This window comes from Ixodes scapularis, unplaced genomic scaffold, assembly GCF_016920785.2.
Source record: "Ixodes scapularis isolate PalLabHiFi unplaced genomic scaffold, ASM1692078v2 PGA_scaffold0__279_contigs__length_252992795, whole genome shotgun sequence".
In the NCBI taxonomy this organism is placed as follows: domain Eukaryota; kingdom Metazoa; phylum Arthropoda; class Arachnida; order Ixodida; family Ixodidae; genus Ixodes; species Ixodes scapularis.
Window position 1 is genome coordinate 153,124,132 of NW_024609835.1, and position 18,853 is coordinate 153,142,984.

Below are 18,853 nucleotides of genomic sequence, written 5' to 3' on the forward strand. Positions count from 1 at the left end.
CTCGTACCTCTTCTTGGGTCCAAAGAACTGGATGCGATTCCAGCCAGAGTTCAGCGATTCAAACTGCGGCTGATGAGATTCTGCTACACAATCTCACACGTGCCTGGAAAAGAACTCTGGACGGCCGATGCCCTGTCAAGGTCACCTGTTGAACCTCCAGACAATATGGAAGAAGAAACCGAGGCTTTTGTGCAAGTCGTCCTTCAGTCAGTCCCTGCATCCCGAGAGTACCTGATCGAGGTAAAGAAGATGCAAGAGGACGACCCCGTCTGTACTAAAGTGAGGGAGTACTGTGAAAAAGGGTGGCCAACTAGCAAACAGCAAGTGCCAATCGAGATCACCCCATATTTCCAAGAAAGACACAACCTCACGGTACAAGAAAACCTACTCGTGAGAGGCAACCGCCTTGTGATACCAAGTCAAATGAGGAAGCAAGTCTTGCACCGACTGCACGATGGCCATCAGGGTATCTCGAGATGCCGGCAACGAGCCAAAATGTCAGTTTGGTGGCCAGGACTAAGCTCTCAGATGGCTGATGTTGTCACAAACTGTCTCAGCTGCGCACACGAGCGGGTACCAAAAACACAGCCGATGATCGCGTCTGAGCTACCAGAGAGACCATGGCAACGAGTTGGGACCGATTTGTTCGAGTTGAAAGGAGCCCAATACTTGCTCGTCGTAGACTACTACTCGAGGTACGTGGAAATAACCAGACTGAGACAAACCACTTCAGAAGCAGTCATATCACATCTTAAGGCTCTATTTTCACGTCACGGAATACCTGAGGTTCTGCGGTCAGACAACGGTCCACAATTCAGCTCCAAGCCATTCGAAGGCTTCTGTAAGGATTACAAGATCGAGCACGTTACAAGCAGTCCACGTTATCCGCAAAGTAACGGGGAAGCTGAAAGAATGGTCAAGATAGCCAAAGACATCATCAAGAAGTCTGAAGATCCCGAGCTTGGATTACTGGTCTACAGAACAACACCAGGACCTTCTGGATACAGTCCGGCACAGCTTCTGATGGGAAGGCAGTTGCGAACCACACTGCCAGTATTGGCTTCTACACTCTTGCCAAGACTGCCCAACCATGAGGAGTTCCGGAAGAAGGATCGAGAAGAAAAAAATAAGCAAGCGGAAAACTACGACAAGAGACACGGAGTGTGCCGAAAACAGGAGTTAGATATCGGCAGCGAGGTATGGGTAAGAGACAGCAAAGCAACTGGAACAATTACGGGCAAGAGACCAGAACCTCGATCCTACACTATCAGGACAAGGTCAGGATATCTCCGCCGGAATACACATCACCTGGTTCCGACCAAACCCAAACCAACCGACCAAACACATCCTGAAGCAAGCACACCAGAATTCAGTGTTCCTCCTACAGAAGAAAACATCCCAACGACCCGGTCCGGACGGACCGTAAGAAAACCAAAAAGATTTGGCGAATGACTTTTGCGTGGGAAAAAGAGATGTAATAATATTGTTTTGTAAGTCCGAATAAACGGGGCAAGTAGGGGGACAAAAGAGGAAGAAGAGGACAGCGCCCAGGGGATCTCAAAACGTTCTACACGTAGTGTTGCTTGTTACCCGGTACGACCGGTACAATCAGATAAATACTACCACAGTTGTGGCCAAAGGCTCTCCTACAGAATCCCCCCTTAAATAAAGTTTAATCTCCCTCCCCCTCCAGTGTTGTGGAGCAATTGGTGCGGTTGTGGCCCACGTCACGGTCCTTTGGGAGAGCAGTGATTTGAGGGAAACTTTGACTTGGGTAGGTGTGACGGGTGATGGGAGATGCAGGAGCACAGGGTCTGTCGGAGAAGGGGCCAAGTAAGCAGGTTTCACTCGATCGAGTGTGATATCCTGGTAACCGAAGCATAGTGCCGTAAACCAGTTCGGCTGAGGTGCAGGTTAAATCCGTCTTGAAGGTGGCACAAATTCTAAGGAGCACAAGACGGGGATGGTTGACCAAATAGGTTCTATCTCCTCTTGACATGAGCACAGTCTTGAGCTGGCGATGTAGGCGCTCTACCGTACCATTTGCTGAAGGATGGTATGATGCCGTATATATGTGGCACGTGCTCAAGATGTGGGTGAGAGCCGTGAAAAACAGGCATTGAAAATGTTGGCCAAGGTCAGTTCTGATGGTAGCCCATCTACCAGTTGTGATGGTAGATGGGCAACCAAACCGTGAGATTTAAGTGGAAATGAAGGTGTAACCAATGGCCTTTGCTGTGATGTTGGTGAGTGGAACAGCTGCAGGCCATCGTGTGAATCTGTCCACATGTCAAAATGTAGCAAAATCCATATGATGATGGTAGCTGGCCCCCAATGTCTATATGTACATGATAGAATCTGGCATCCAGCGGTCAAAATGCATGGGGTGGCGTCTTGGTATGTCGAAGTACCTTTGAGCACTGGCATTTGCAACAGGTCTTTGTGCACAGACGGATGTCTGCATTGCTCCGGGGCCAGATGCATCTTGACGCAACTAGGCGTTGTGTGGCGCAAATGCCTGGATGACTAAGATCATGCACAGCATGAAAGATGGCCTGTCCAAATTTTTAAGAATGTAGAGTCTGGGTGTGGCCAGCAACATATCACAAATAATTTCGCAAGTGGCGAGTGGCAGTGTAATGGACTGCAGCTTGAGAGATGTTGAAGACGTGCATAGTCTCTGCAGTTCTGTGTCTTCCTGTTGGGCTAAGGCCAATTGCGAAAAATTTACAACTGGGGACTTCCTATGCGGGATAGTGCATCTGCTGGCGTGTTGGCGGTTCCGGCGACATGGCGTAGATCTGTGCTAAATTCTGCGATGTAGGCAAGGTGGCAAATTTAACTTGCTAAGTGAGACTTGAGGCTCCTGGAAAATGAGTAGGTGAGAGGCTTACGATCAGTTAGCATGTGGAACACTCGGCCTTGCAAGAAGTAGTGGAAGTGGCGAACTGTTACATAAATAGCAGAGTTTGCATTTGAATGTGCCGTACCATGCATCCGCTGGCGTAAGCTTCTGAGAGAAATATCCCAGTGGGAGCCACTCATTGTTGTTGTGCTGTTGCAACACTGCTCCTACTGCAACTTCAGATGCATCAACCATCATGCACGTTGGAGCATCATTTAGACGGTGCACCAGAAGTATGGCATGAGCAAGGGCATGCTTTACACAGTCGTGAAGGCCTCCACTGCGCTATCTGTCCATGGAATTTTCATGGAGAATTTCTGTTGACCACGTAGCAAGTCTGTAAGAGGTTTCATAGCTTGTGCACAATCCAGGATAAATCGTCAATGTAAATTGACAAAACTCTCGCAGCTTGCGTAAAGATTTCAGCTGGGGGAAGTCTCAGATCACTTGTACCTTAGAGTGAAGAGGTTCAATGCCAGCAGGTGTGATGCAGTGTCCGAGAAATTTAAAGGCCATCGCACCAAAGGTGCATTTTGCCACATTGATGGTGAGACCATAGTGGCGAAGCCGTCTGAAGGTAAGGCGTAGATGTTTGGCATGCTTTTTGGGTGATGCGCTCGCAACCAAGAGGTCACCCATGTGGGCGAAGATGAAAGGCGGTCCATAAAGGACTTTGTGGATAAACTTCTGAAAGGTCTGCTCAAAGTTGCATAGCTCAAAAGGCATATGGATATACTCAAAAAGGCCAAAGGGGGTGGAAGTGATGTGATTGGCCTAAGCTGTTTTGGAGCACCTTTTGGAGCAGCCAAAAGAGTGTTTTGGAGAAGCAAATATGGCCCTTTGAGCAACCAAAACAGTGTTTTAGAGCAGCAAAAGTGGCTTTTGGAGCAGATATCCTTAGGAAAAAAATATGTATATATTCGTTCTAAGTGCTGTACAAACGAAGGAATTTGTGTTGTGTTGTGTTCTGATGATACGTGTTGTGACGGAACTCACTGCTCGTGCTTTTACTGCTGAGACATCCCGCAAGTGTATACAGTATAGACCACTTACAACGTAACCGCTTATAGTGCAGGACCGGGTATAACGCGGTTTTTTTAAACCACCGGTTCGCCTCCCATAGAACTCCATGTAATTACATACCGCTTAAAATGCAGGCGCGCGAAGGGAGATACCGGTTATAGTGCGGTTTTTGGCACAGCCCGCCGACCGCGCCGACGACCGGAGCAGCGAGCACGCTTCCCTGTGCGACAGTAGATAATGGCGCTGACGGCGCAAGCCAGCGCGAGCCGCAAGGGGCACTCGCGGGGGGAAGCGGTGAGAGAGGCTGCAGTTGCCGTAGCGACAGAGGGACGCATGCACGTGTTGTTCACGTGCGTGCGTCCCTTTGCTGCGTTGCAAACAAAGAAACAAACAACCGCAATGACAGACCAATCGCAGGTCTAAAAGTGTTCGCGCGCGTTGCATGCCGGTTGCGGGCCGGCTGCTGCTATCCGCAAACATGGCGTCGGTTGTGATCGTCGTCGTAGAAGGCGTTCATCTCATCGTTCTGCGTAAAAGCGCTATCCTTGACTGTGAATTTTCGTTGTGTGTCGCTATGATAACCCAGCACGCACTAGAAGGGAAGATCCACCTACTCGTGCGGCCATGTCGTGGCGGCGCTCTCAAGACGGCAGAGACGCCCGTGTCGTTGTGTTTGTTTACTTCGACTACAGTGGTGCTTTCTAAGCATTTGTGTTTTCAAACATCGCCCGGATTTCTTATTTGGCACATTTCATGTGTGTGCTCAAATTCAAGGTATTACTGGCGCGTATCGTATGAAGGACGCGAATTTTCACGCGTTTTCATCTCCGGAGAAAAGTGATTAGGGTTAGCAATCCTGAACGCTCGCAATGTCCGTCCGCAACCCGCGACGCCGTTAAAAGGTTGCGCCAGGCAAAAGCCGCTCATTTCTTTCAAAATGTGTGACACACTTGAGACAGAACTGTACTAGTCTGGTGAAATAAAGACTGTCCTCAAACTAAGCTTTATCTTTCATCTAACATAAAATAAATTCCTTTACAAAGGTAAGTTGTCTCATGGCATGTATTTTGGCCTGAAAAATTGATGTTTTGGTTATAGTGCGGTACCGCTTATAATGCGGATTTTCGCGACTCCCGAGACATACGTTATATGCGGTCTACACTGTACAGTCCTGTAGGCGTGCCAAGCAATTAAAAAAAAAACTTGCTACCGTTTTACTGGTTCCCGAAGTGCCAGATATTCGTCAAAAGTAAGCAAACATCAAATAATGGACTGCAAGCGTCCCGGCTGGTGCGTCTATCGTGCAATCATGTTTGCATGCACGTGAGGGCAACTTCTGCAGGCTTGCAGTTGCGCGTGCTTCATCGCGCAAGTGGAGACAACGGCTGTTCGATCAAAATGGAAACCATGCCACTCCGCTCCGTCGCCAACTGATTCCTGAAATCGTATGCCTAATTTAACTGTGGAGCGTACGACCAAAAACAGTCCAGCAGCGCGTGTTTGCCAAGCCGGCAAACAAAATACAAGCTAAACACACACAAAAAAATAACCTGAGCGCATCGATGCAAGACACTACGAGTCAAAAAGTTCTTGGACCGCTTTTGGCCCTGTCACATTGAGGAAACATGGATGAAACATCAACAAAACATGTTTCTCAACAGTCGGGAAACATGTCGGCTGTCGGCTCTGTTGCCCGAAAACCCTGTCACATTGAGGAAACAGCAACACAACATGGACGACAGCGACAATGTTGTCTCGGTGTGACAGCTTTTGGCAACGGAAACCTTGGCAACTTGTGTCAGACGACACGTGTTGCCCATTTCGGTGGCTGAGCAAATTTTTTTCCAGCAACACGGCAGCATCTATATTTTTCAATACAGATGCACTCTTGCGAGCCACTCGCTGGTCCATTTTGAACGCGGCTTCTTGCGCGGCGGCAGCTGATCGTCAGAATCATCTGAATCGATGGCACAAAGAAGCACCAAAGCAGAAGCTGCTGCTGTGGCCGGCGCGTATGCCATCCTGCAAGGGTCTAGCCCTGTAGCAGAACGCAACCGCCAAATCCAGAGAACACAAGATGGTTCGCGCGGCTGATGAATTAACTACGGTAAAGCGACGGCGATCCAAAATGGCAACGATTCAAGGGGCGAGCGGAGCCAGCGGATCTGAGCCTAGCCGCCTATACTTCGTTTCAGCTTCGGTCCAGACGCAGCCGATGCTACAAGCGCGAGCATGTGGCCCAGAACAGTGCTTGCACTGCATGAGCGCGCAGCAGGGATGCTGAAAGCCCGGAGCTTGCGCTTGTAGCTTTGGCTGCGTCTGGACCGAAGCTGAAACGAAGTATAGCCGAGCCGAGCCGGCCGGGCAGACGAGGGCGAGAGAGAGGGAGCGCACAGGAGAGGAGGAAATTTGTGTTCTTCCGACACGCTTTCCCGGTGTGACAGGATGTTCACCGAGTGTCGGAGAACAAGTAGGGAAACATGGTTTTCGGACGACAGCAACATGTTTCCGGACTGTTGGTGTTTCCGCAATGTGACAGGGTCCCCGAAAACATGTTTTCCTCGTGTTGAAGGACAAAGTTCTCCGACTGTTTCCGCAGTGTGACAAGACCATAAGTGCAACGACTGAACTCGAGACAAACAAGCGCGCTGTGCGGGTTCAGCGTGCAGATACAGTGGACTCCCATTAAACGAAACTCGCTTAAACGGAAAATTCGGATAAACGGAACTCTAAAGGTTGTTTCGGTTGGTTTCCTATGTATTTAATGATAAATTCTTCGGGTAATCGGAACCCCCCTTTTTGCTTACTTCGGTTAAACGGGACCGAAACCGAAACTACCCATGGCGACCGCGGACATCGGAAATAGCTACAGCAGTCTCACAACCATGGAGTACGCAATAGCCAAGACTGAGGACACTTTAAAGGGAAAGGGGTTGTGTTAGAACAAAATTTATACAAATATTATTATAAAAAAAAAAAAAAAGTTGTTAGGCTAGGTGACGCGAGGTGCCGCTCGTTACAAAGGGTACGGTACAGCCATTCATCCATCCATCCAAGCCATTATATTAAGGCAATCCAATCCAGTCTTTCTACCGCCATTAGGGTTAGCGCCTCGTCTCTTGCGCGTCACGTTTACCATCGAGTACACAAACCAGCGTCCGCTTGCCGTGTTGTGATGGAAGCGGTAAAAAAGCGGCCGCACCAAGCGATCTCGCTTGCTACGAAAATGAAGATCCTTCAAGAGCTGGATCGTGGTGACCTCTCGAAGATGGAGATCGCAAGGAAGTTCGATATCCCGAAGTCTACACTCTCAAGGATATCAAAGGACAAAGAAAAGATTCAAGACGCTGTAAAGCGCGGAAGCTTTGCCACCGACCGAAGGAGGATGCAAAAGACGCCTTTTGAGGAAATAGAGAACGTCCTTTTTCTCTGGTTTAAGCGCGCGCGAAGTGCTAATTTCCCGATCAGCGGCCCCATCCTCGAAGAAAAGGCTGGAGAGATTGCGTCTCAGTTGGGAATAGATAACTTCAAAATGAGCGACGGTTGGCTCAGCCGTTTTAAAAAGCGCCACGGCCTAGTCTTTAAGACTATTTCAGGGGAAGGTGCAGCAGTCAACAGAAACCTTTGTACCTCCAAGGCATGCACACCTACTTCGTCAAAAAGCGATTACAAAATGCAAAACAAACTACCATTACCTCTTTTTTCTAGTCAGCTACATTAGCTGGACATCATGCTTGTGAAATAAAGTCATATTTCACTCATTTTATGTGCTTTGCTTCAATGAAACTTCTAAAAAAACGGAACAAATTTTTCTGTCCCTTCGAGTTCCGTTTAAGAGGAGTCCATATTGCCTTCTTTGCTTTAGCTCACTTCCCTTCACCAACTTCCTATCATGTCAGATTTTTCACGTACCGGGGTCCCTCTCGAAAGAAAGCCCGCCGAGAGAAATCTAGGTAATCAATACTTCGTCAGAGCAGTCTCTGAGTTAAAGAGAGATTTTTGTAGTAACTTTTGATTTAAACAAGAACAGGAATGTTGATGAACATGCGGCAGTACGTAGTTTCATTTTAGAAAGCGCCATATCTGCACCGACATGGGGACGGCAACACCTGACGTTGCGCGACCACGGTGCTGGAAGGCAGAGACCAAATATAGCTTTCCCACGGCCGTTGCTTTCAGGAGCGAGTGTCTCAGCTCACAAAGTAACTCTCGCCTCGCAAAAATGTGGTTTCGTTTCACAGCATGACAGCATGGCTGGTACCCGGCACGCTAGCGTCGGAACGCCCGCACACACCCGCGTCTATCGTTGAACATACTTTTAAAAAAGACGCGGGACGAGACCCACGAGACGACGAGAGCGCGAATCGCGAGACGGCGGGAAAACCATGGAAGACCAGAGGGACAATTGATGCAAGGTACTTTGTGTCGGCCGGCCGCTTGCGCCACATAACAGATGCATGCTCAGTTACGGTAGTCAGTTTAGTTTCGGTTTTGAAAGGCGACCGAAATTGTTTTTAGCGCAGGCTTGGTGCAGATTACCCATATTTTGGCAAAATGTAGCAGGATGTAGCAGGGTTAGCCCATTGGTGCAGTTTGGCACAATTGGCGCAGCAATCACATCACTGGGGTGGCGATTGCGGTCTTCGGTATATCCGTAGGTTTGTTGGGATGGGGTAATACCCCTCTGTAGGGGCCCCGTGCTAGACACTTCGTTGTTTTTCATTTCCTCTTTTAGCTTGCAGGACCATTGCCATGCTCAAATACTGATGTGGTTGCGAGTGCACATGATTAAAGACATTTCATCCGAGACATCGGAGTCGCCTGATGTTTTTTCTACAAACTGGTGACCCGGAATCTTGAACAGTGTCACTTTCGAACCTCGGACGTCGGATCCAAGGTAAACATGGATCAAGGCCACGCTTCTTCCGATGGTGACGTGACAGCAACCTCTGGTGACTCCGTTCTCGCTAGGATCGAGGTTTGTCTACTAACGTTCTGGCCTAAGAACCCGCAAGTCTGGCTTACCCAGGTCGAGGCCCGTTTCCACCTGAGAAGGATCACAATGCAAAAGGCACGAATTTGCACGGTCGAACAGAGATTGTTGCCATGGACCGCATAAAGCCAGCCTTCCTGGATGATAATCCTGTACCTCCGACTCCGATCATACAAGCAAACTCCCAAGCGCCTACAAATTCGCCACCCATCACTAAGCGTGTCTCATGGAACATCTGACTGTCCCATGAGTGACACACTTTGCTCCATGTTGCTAGGGGGGGAGCCCTGTAGGGGACCCGTGCTAGCCACTTCGTTGTTTTTTATTTCCTCTTTTAGCTCGCACCACCATCGCCATGCACAAACGCTGATGTGGTCGCGAGCGCGCGTGATTAAAGACATTCTATCCAAGACATCGTAGTCGCCTGACGTTTGTTCTACACCCTCCACCAAGTCTATCTTGCTGTGGGTAGATGTTCCAGCCAGGTGTTGGGTGAAGTTGTGGATATGAGGCAATGGGTACCAATCAGGCTGTGGTTGTTTAGTGCTTAGTCATCCCCACAGGGCTTCTCTAGTCTCCCGTATCTTTTTTGGCAACCATGTGAAGGGGTGCAGCCCAGGAACTCTTTAATGGTCAAATCATGCCAAGTTCCAGCATACCCTAATATCCCGAGCCATCGCCCATCCCCCATCATCGCCCACCCCACACTTCGGGCGAAGATCGATTTCCAAAAAACTGTCAGCATTTCCAATTTGGTGAAGAAGGAAGACCAGCAAAGCTGTTCTATGGTGGGAATGAAGTATTTCATTCCCTCCATTATAAATGTAAGGATTAAGGTGTGATTGGGTAATTTGTTATTTGAGTGATTAAAAAATCAGAAGTATATATCACAATCCGGGGTTGTTATTTATTTCGTAACCACAGTGACCATGGCCTTGCGATCGCAGTGGTACACCGCCATAGGGTGTACGCTGATGGCAGGGGCGTTCTTCGTGAGGACGAGGTCTACCGTATTTACTTGAGTAATAGCTGCACTGTTCATAAAGAAAACCTGAGGGTTCGCTTTTCCGCGGAGCACACGGATTGCGAATCACTGCGATCGACAGCATGACTCCAGCGGTTTACAGGACAGAGATAACGTCTTCGCACGAAGATACCATCTGTGAAGATTGCGTTTGTATGGAGAATCATACAAACATTCTCAATCTAATTATTCGCTATGTTATTTATGCCCAACGCGATGATTGGCTGTATATGTGCTTTGCGGGAAAGTAGAAGCAAGGGCCTTGTTCATAAATGGTGCGGCTATTACTCGAGTAAATACGATATCAGTGATGTGATCAGCCTAAGCCGTTTTGGAGCACATTTTGGAGCAGCCGAAACAGCGTTTTGGAGCAGCAAAAGTGGCCTTTGGCGCAGCAGAACAGTGTTTTGGAGCAGCAAAAGTGGCTTCCGAAGCAACTAAAACAGTGTTTCGGAGCAGTAAAACTGGCGTTTGGGGCAGATATTCTTAGAAAAAAAGATATATATATATATTAAAATCAAGTGGTGGACAAATGAAGAACCCATTGCTCGCCGCAATAAACCAATTATAGTCAAGAAATTGCTTTAGCTCACTTCTCTTCACCAACTTTCTTTCGCGGCTGATTTTTCACGTACTGGGCTCCGTCTTGAAAGAAAGCCTACCGAGAGAAACCTAGGTAATCAATATTTCGACAGAGCAGTCTTTGAGCTAAAGGTATGTTTGTAGTATAGCGTATTAAACAAGAACAGGAATGTTGATAAGCATGCGGCAGCCCTTACGTTTCAGTTTAGAAAGCGCCATAACTTCAGTGACGTGGGGACGGCAACACCCGACGTCGCGCGACCACGGCGACCGGCAAGCAGGGACCAAATATAGTTTGGCTACGGCCGTTGCTCTTAGAAGAGAGTGCTTCACCCCATAAAGTAAACTCCTGCCGTGCAAAAACATGGTTTCGTTTTACAGCATGACCGCATGGCTGGTACTCAGCACGCTAGCGTCGGAGCGTCCGCACACGCTCGCGTACATCATTGAATCACGCGAGACGAGACGGTGGGAAAAACAATGCAAGATCGGATGAACGATTGATGCAGGGTATTTTGTGCCGGACAGAGCCGTATATTGGGAGAGTTTGGCCAGTGGGTGTGGCGACGAAGGCGCCGGAGAGGAGAAAAGTAAATAAGAGGGAGGAGGGCGCCGAAGGAGCGAGAGAGCAAGAATGGAGCAGAGAGGAGACGACCACCATTTTTTAGCAACGCTGTCGGAGACTGGTCGGAGAAGAGGCTACGCATCGTCTGCTACGGGCCGGCTTCTTATTCGCCTGAATAAAAGTTTGTGGCCATACGCCAAAAAATCTTAATTTATTAGCTTTTTAACCCACCGAGGAATAACAGAATGTCATTTTCTTGCCAGAGCCAGCGATATAAAAGGCAATAATCGAGATTTAGATGCCGATCCCACGCATTCCGCCGGGAGAATGATCGAAGATGGCGGCCCTCCCCACTCAGCTGCAAGCAGCCGGGAGTTCCCGCGCATGCGCTCATGCCTCTCGCTCTGCGCCGCGTGCTGATCGGCTCGCTCGGGAGGAGAGCGTTACGACGGCAAGATCAGACTGACCAAACTCTCCCCATATACGGCTCTGGTGCCGGGTGGCTGCTTGCGCCACCTTGCTCATGTTTGTTCAATTACGGTACTCAGTTTAGTTTCGGTTTTAAAACGCAACCGAAACTGGTCCTTTGGCGCAGGCTTGGCGCAGATTATCCATATTTTGGCAAAATATAGCAGGATGTAGCAGGTTAGCCCCTTGGCGCAGTTTGGCGCAATTGGCGCAGCAATCACATCACTGCGGTATACACGTCCGATGCCTGGTTGTGGGCACCGTAGGTCGTTCACGCACGCAAGCCCGAAGCGGTCGAGCATAAACAAAGTGCACCACTTTCCCTCCTGGCGTGCAATGTTAACGTTAAAGTCACCCCTCACTACGGCAGACGTGTCGTCGCCGAGCATGACCCAGCTGAAGACGTCCATCATGAATGCTTCAATGTCTCCCTTGAGTGTAGCAACGGCGACCACCGGACCTCAGCGCACCTTGACAAAAAGGCTGGAAAGGTTGCCGCCATCTATGAGCAACGGCAGCAACCAGATTGGCTGTCTGGTTGCTGCCGTCGCTTATAGATGGCGGTAGCTGTCCAGAGTTTTGTGTAGTTTTGTGCCGACATTTGTTTGGTACCTGACAAGAAATTAGGAAAACTAGCCCTTAACAGCTCCGCTGTAAAAAAGACACCAAGTGATTGCCCACCCGGAAAAAAACACCGACACAAACTCCGTGATCCGCAAACATTCATCCTACCCGAATGACGCGGGCGCAGACCTTACGGTTGGAGGACGTATGTGGCAGAGCAAAACGAAGGGGGGAAAGACACTTCACGTTGCTTACACATTTCCTCCCCCCTTTTCAACGACCTTGAGGTCCGAGTACATGCATGTGAAAGGAAAATGATGGAGGTAACAGAATAAAACTTTGTTTTGCTTACAAAAAACTTTGTCTGGGGAAAAAAAAAAGTCTGAAAGATAACACAAGCAGTAACCCATTCAGGGGTCGTGAGATCAGTGAATATCCCATATCCCGGAATGTAACTGCAGAGTGCAAGGTCAAAGTCCGTCTACACTGAAATACAGTCAACATGAAGCCACTCTTCTCCCAGAACGTCGCGACTGCAGTTGGTAAGGTTGTGCAATATTTGAGACAAAGCCAATGGGTAAATAAAGATCTGCTGGAACACCATACACAGACGTTTGTAAAGCGTCCAATTTCGAACTCTGTGTTCGCAGTGCTGTCTATGCCACGCAACAACGCCGCCTCAACCCACGTTGATGGCACATCACACAGGGATGCATGCGTGTGCACCAAACAAGAGAGCTGCACAACAACCCTTGTGATTGACAAGGCACCTAACTTGACCCGACACCAAAGTATTTGCCAACTCAATCAATGGCTTTCCCGCTTCCCCAGCATTGCTCTTTGTCGCTTCTTTTGCCCGCTCACTCGCTCATTGCACCTAGTTCGCTTTTCATTTTCTTGTTGTCTTTTTTTTTTTTTTACTAAGGAGGAGAATGTTGCAGTGTTAGAAACATGCTTTCACAGAACAAACATTCGCACTGTATGTTGATCCGCAGTATTCATCGCGCATAGGCAAGCAATGGACTTTGCGAAAGTAAAACATTCTTTTATGAGTATTTCTTGCATAAAACAATGAAAGTAAGTCAATTGTTGAGTCTAATGTATCTCTTGTGCAACCACGCCAGATATGTACAGAAAAATGGAAGTTTTTGTAGCTTTTTATAAACTTTGTTAGCTTACCCACCAAGACATGCAAAAAATTGGGGGCGGGGGGGGGGGGGGGGGGGGGGGCACCCCCCCCCTTCCTGCCCCCCATTTTTTATGAATTTTAGGTGGCGGCAATGACTCGGGATATTATGGTAGGCTCGAACTCTAGTCGGGCTACGAGGATGCGTTTGCCCGATGGACGACGAGGGCAAACAAGAGTGGGTGTGACGGAAGTGACGATGTGATGTGCCACCCCGTGTGGTGGTAACTGTGACATGTTAGACGACTTGGTGATTTCTGGAAATTTTTTTATGACGTCGGCAAAACTGGAAGCAGGAGGGCAGGCATGATGTTTCAAATGCCAAATGACGTTAAGTAGGTCAACGCTCCATTGACGGCAAGGCAAGTTTTGTAGTCAATCAGACGACGGTGGTACATGCAGATGTCCAAATCAAAGTGTGAAAGAGAATTTGAACTCAACAGTCGGTAGGTCATATTGGCTATGACAAAAATCCATCAGAAGACTCGGCATAGCCCCAAGTCTAAGGTCACCGAGTGCATTCCGAATGTTGGAGATCCGTTTGCCGCAATGAGGTGGGATCCGGGCTGTGGGTGTCGTCTATCTGCCAGTATTGGAGGAAAGACAGACATTTCTGCTCCGGTGTCGACCAAGAATTGGTGGCCTGAAGTTCTGTGATAAAAAACAGACGGCTTGCTGTTGGGCCTTGATCACGTGCAGACTCTAGTGATGGGCAGGGGTGTTTTCCTGCAAGTGTCATGGTAATTTGCATTCGCGTGCCCTACTGCCGAATATCTGGTGGTAACAACAGGCATCGCCTTCTCATTGCCACGAGCTGCGATGTCGAGATGAGCTTCACCTTCTTGGTTTACATGGTTGGCTTCTTGTGCTAAGGGCCGCGACGGTTGCTATTGAATTGTTAATGTGGGCCTCGAGGGTTCTTGTGGAGGAGCACTGGTGGGAAGTGTTTGTGACGCTCAACAGGCTAAATGCAGTGTATTTGGCGACGCGGTCGGCCTTCTCCGCGAGGCGGTCAAGAGATGTGTCTGCAGCTGGAGCGAGGGCCATACACAACCCTTGGGGCAAGCGATGGAGGCACAATTCCCGTAGAAGGGGATTGTTTGCATCAGAAGCCTGTTCCTCCAGCAGCTACCTTCGGAGTTCAAGAGCTGACGTAGCCACGATGTTTCCGACTCTGTCTTCCTGGCGAGGTTTGTGCCCTTGAGGTGGTCGTAGGCGTCTTTAGGAGGGGGCGACGCCAGTATGTCATTCAGTTCATCGGCCAGTTCTTCAGGGGGAGGGCAAACATGACATAATAGTAGCGTGATGTGTGGGTGGTAATGTGCCACAAGTAGAAGTGTGCTTTCACTCGGGAAAACCAGGCCCGTGGGTTTTTTGCCCAGAAGTCTGGAAGGCAGAGCTGAACAGTTGTGGTCAAGGCTCTGTCGTCGGTGGAGTTGCTTGCACTCCGTTATATGATAGTCGGACGTCCGGGTCACCAATTTGTTGGCACTGTGTTCGAAAGCCCCGGAGAAGAACTATAGACGTTCGGCTCGGAGCTTAGAGAAAAGGCACCTCATACTTTTATTCTCGCAGCTTACGAGGTCACGCGCTAGAGCCAGCCTGCGTGCTCAATGGGCTCGATGCAGTTGAACTTCGGTTGTTTTCATTTAGAAACACAGCGAGTCTGGTGTTTTCTACGACACGTGTGGTTGTGGCCTATGGCTCTACTACAAGGTGAAGACTAAAGCTTCCGTCAGTCCAGAGAAACAAAAGTTGCGGACGCTACCTTTGGCAGTGCGTAAGGAGGTTTTTGAAGAGCTAGCAAAGCTAGAACGCTCTGGTGCGATCAAGAACATTGACTTGTCAGAGTGGGTATATCCCCATCGTGGCAGCTAGGGAAAAGACAGCGAGACATTTGGCTCTGTATAGACTTACGGAAGCCAAACACTTCACTTGTTCTTAATTCTCATCCTCTTCACTGTCTAGATGTTTCATCAGCTTTCCGGTGCCCACGTCTTCAGCAAGCCTGACCTCTCATTAGCATACCACTGGCTGGACATTGCCTTAAAAAGTGGGGACCTTATTGCCTTCGCAACTCACAAAGGTCTCCTCAGATTCACCCGAGCATGCTTCGGGCTGGCTTCCACCACCCCTGCTTTTGAAACAATGATGGACTGCATCTTTCGAGGCACTCAAGGAACCGTCGTTTTACCTGGATGATGTGCTTATCATCAGACAGACAAGTAAAGAGCATGACACCCGCCTGTGGAAAGTTTTTACGTGCCTACAAGATGCAAGTTTGAAATTAAACCGAGGCAAATGCATCGTCTCAGTGAGACAGTTGCAATTCGTTGGACATGTACTGACATCCGAGGGAATAAAACCTTGCCGAGATAATGTTGAAGCTATCGTGCAGGCGTCTATGCTCACTGATGAAACGTCATTGCAGTCATTGCTTGGCCCGCTTACTGAAGTTCACACCAAACTTTGCAACCATCGCAGAGCCTCTTCATGCGCTCCTACGGAGGGATTTCCCCTTCTAGTGGCCCAAGGCGCAAGAGGAGGCATTCACTTTTGTCAAAGATCTGATTCAGAACCGTGTCCCCCTCACAGTTTTCGAATTGACACTGCCCACAATTGTCACAACTGACGCATTGAGTTAAGGATTAGGTGCAGTTCTACAACAGGTACGTCCAGAAGGGATACGCGCCGTCTCTTTCGCATCGCGGATACTTTCCAGCACTGAGCGTAACTACTCTGCAGAAGAGAAGGAGGCGTTGCTGTGCCTCTGTGTTTGTGAAAAATAGCATGTTTTTCTTTTCGGTGGCCATTTCGTGCTCAAGATGGACCCTAATGCTCTAGTTGCAGTTGGCTGGGAGGGGGGGGGGGGGGGGGGAGGGAATGTCGTAAAGGTGAGGTTCTTGCAGGGGTCGCAGAACGGGCATGAGAACGCCCATCCCGCGTTGGGCGGATGAAGTACCTCGGTTCGACTATCCATATTAGAATGAAGTTCCTTCGTCATAATGAACAATTGTTTTTTTAAAGGCATTCTAGAAATGAGCAAAGTTTTAGAGTAGGTTTCCAACATATAATGTCACATCGAACTGGGGTCTGGTACCGTTCTTCAGAGTGAAGTGTTGCAATCAGCAATTATGAATTCTTGCCTGGCGTGGCCGTTTGGCGACCAATATGTCGTTCCTGGGCCCAGAAGTTGAGTCTCTTCTTCGAGATGCATTAACCACCAGCGAACTAGCACACTCAACGAGTGTGTACTGATCACGAGTGGAATGCACATGCAATCCATTCAGATGTACATTCCAATTTGGAGTTGGTCGAGCAAACGCAAGGCTCGCGGCATCATTGTTAAGGGGAGACGCTACCCAGAAAAGTCAACTTCTGTAGTGCTTGCTTTATTTCAATCAAATTTGCAGTGGAAATTTATATGAGTGGCAAGACCATCCCTGCCAAATTTCATTGTCCTATGTCACTTCTGAAACTTGTTCCGAATGTTACAATATGGAGATCAGTGTGTTCGCTTATGAAAACTATTGTTTTAAAATAAAATAAAAATATGTAATTTTTATATGTACTATAGTCATAGGAATACCCAAGCACACCCAGCTAGTTATTTTGCTATATTGCATTGTTTTTCATAAATATAACTCCATAAGAAGATTCTTCTCTTTTTTTTTCCATGTCTGCACTTTTTTAGTCTGTTTTTTTTAGCTTGAAAGAATGTTAAGTAGAAAAACTAACCATCCAGGCATGTTCCTCACAAAATTCTGTACCAGAAAACCACCTAAGAATAATTCTCCATTGTGCAATAGGAAAACGATAGTTTTCCTATTGCACAATTTGGGTAGTGTCCCCCCTTAACAATGATGCAGCAAGCCGTGCGTTTGCTCGACCAACTCTAAATTGGAATGTACATCCGAATGGATTGCATGCGCATTCCACTCGTGACCAGCACACTCTCGTTGAGTGTGCTAGTTTGCTGGGTGTTAATGGATCTCGAAGAAAAGACTCAATTTCTGGGCCCAGGAACGACATATTGGTCGCCAAGTGAAATTTTCGACGCAAAGAGAAACAGAGAAAAATGCATTCAAAGTGCCACAACCCCTACCTTTTCTTTAGCATTGGTGGACCAAAAATTATTTATATAAGATTAACTATGCAGTGTAAACTAATGAAACTTTCTGGGAATACTCTCTATATGGTGGTGGATTTAAATCTGGCATGTTTTCAAAATCAACATTTTTTTGCAGAAATTGCTTTTTCTAGGTAATATACCCCTTAAAAAACAAAAAGAAAAAATGTGAGGAGTCGCTTGAACCTCGAGACACGTTTTGAGAGAGATCTTACAAATCATCTTTGCCACAATGAGAGTGGACTGTGGGCTCTTATTTGCTTCATTAATCTGCAAGTGAACAATAGTGATCACCACAATTTCCTATCACAACGTTCTTCTTCTGGCCGCAGCGTTCCCAAACATCCTCTACAGTCCCGCTTTATCACAATAGACAAATCAGGCATTTCTTGGGATTATGCCGTAGCTAGCACGCACTACAATAATAGACTCGGGCCAGCGTACCGTAAAAGTTGCACACCCGAGCTCAAGGCCTGGAAAAAGGCGTCGGTAGTTAAAGGGGCCCTGCAAGGACTTTTTTACTGGTTTTTAATCTGCACCGAACCTGAGCGCACTGAACGTAGTCACATAGTGAAACTTTTCTTTTCTCAAAATTCATTTTATTTTAAAAGTTATAGGCAAATTAGAATTACAAAAATAAGCAAAAAATAACGTCCCTCATGACGTCCTTGGTTGCTTGAGTGGCCGTGAACTAGAGGAGGGCTAATGAGCTCATCAAGCGCTCACAGCTGCTGCACTCCGTGTCGACGGCGCGAGAGGACGCCACTAAAGCATGTTCTGGATAGGCAGTATGCAGCGGGCAGCCAGAGCAGCTCTCACTGCATTTGCTGCGCGATTAAACACTAATTCGGCATGACACTTCATTGGCCCCAAACGACAGCAAACACGGGGTAAAGATCAGTTCAGAATGGGAGCCACTTCGCGCTGCCATACCACGAAACGGCCAAACCACAAGACAAAGCTTCTCGCCGAAGGCCTTCGGAGGGCTCGGAGCAGGACGGATCCTCCTGTCCATACGACCGCAGCGCCGCCGCGTACATCTGGGACCTTTCCGGGCCGGCGCCTGATCCCACTACTCCTTTCTAGTATGTGCCGCCTTTCCCACCGCTTGGTGGTGGGGATGTTGACGGGACATTTCTTGTTTCCATACTTTATAAACTGCATTTGTTTCTTTTCTCATTTAAATACTGAACAAAAACTAGTTTTATAAATAATTGAAACGGTTTGCGCCACTTATATTTTGTATTTTGACCAAAAAGAAACTTTTAGTGGCTGACATTTTGCGCGCTTTCGATACCGTGGGTCGCCTTCGTCGATAGAGGAGGTTTCCACGTCGTCCGGTCAAAATATGACACACTGATATTTAGTTACTTTCTCCATGCCCACTGGCTTGCCCGAATCCCAAGATACGTGG

General features: G+C 48.1%; 1 protein-coding gene across 1 annotated transcript in view; it reads right to left on the bottom strand.

Annotated features, from left to right (window-relative positions):
- LOC8041583 (MKI67 FHA domain-interacting nucleolar phosphoprotein-like) overlaps positions 1-18,853 on the bottom strand; it is a 66,837-nt gene that overhangs the window by 30,134 nt on the left and 17,850 nt on the right. The window lies entirely within an intron of this gene.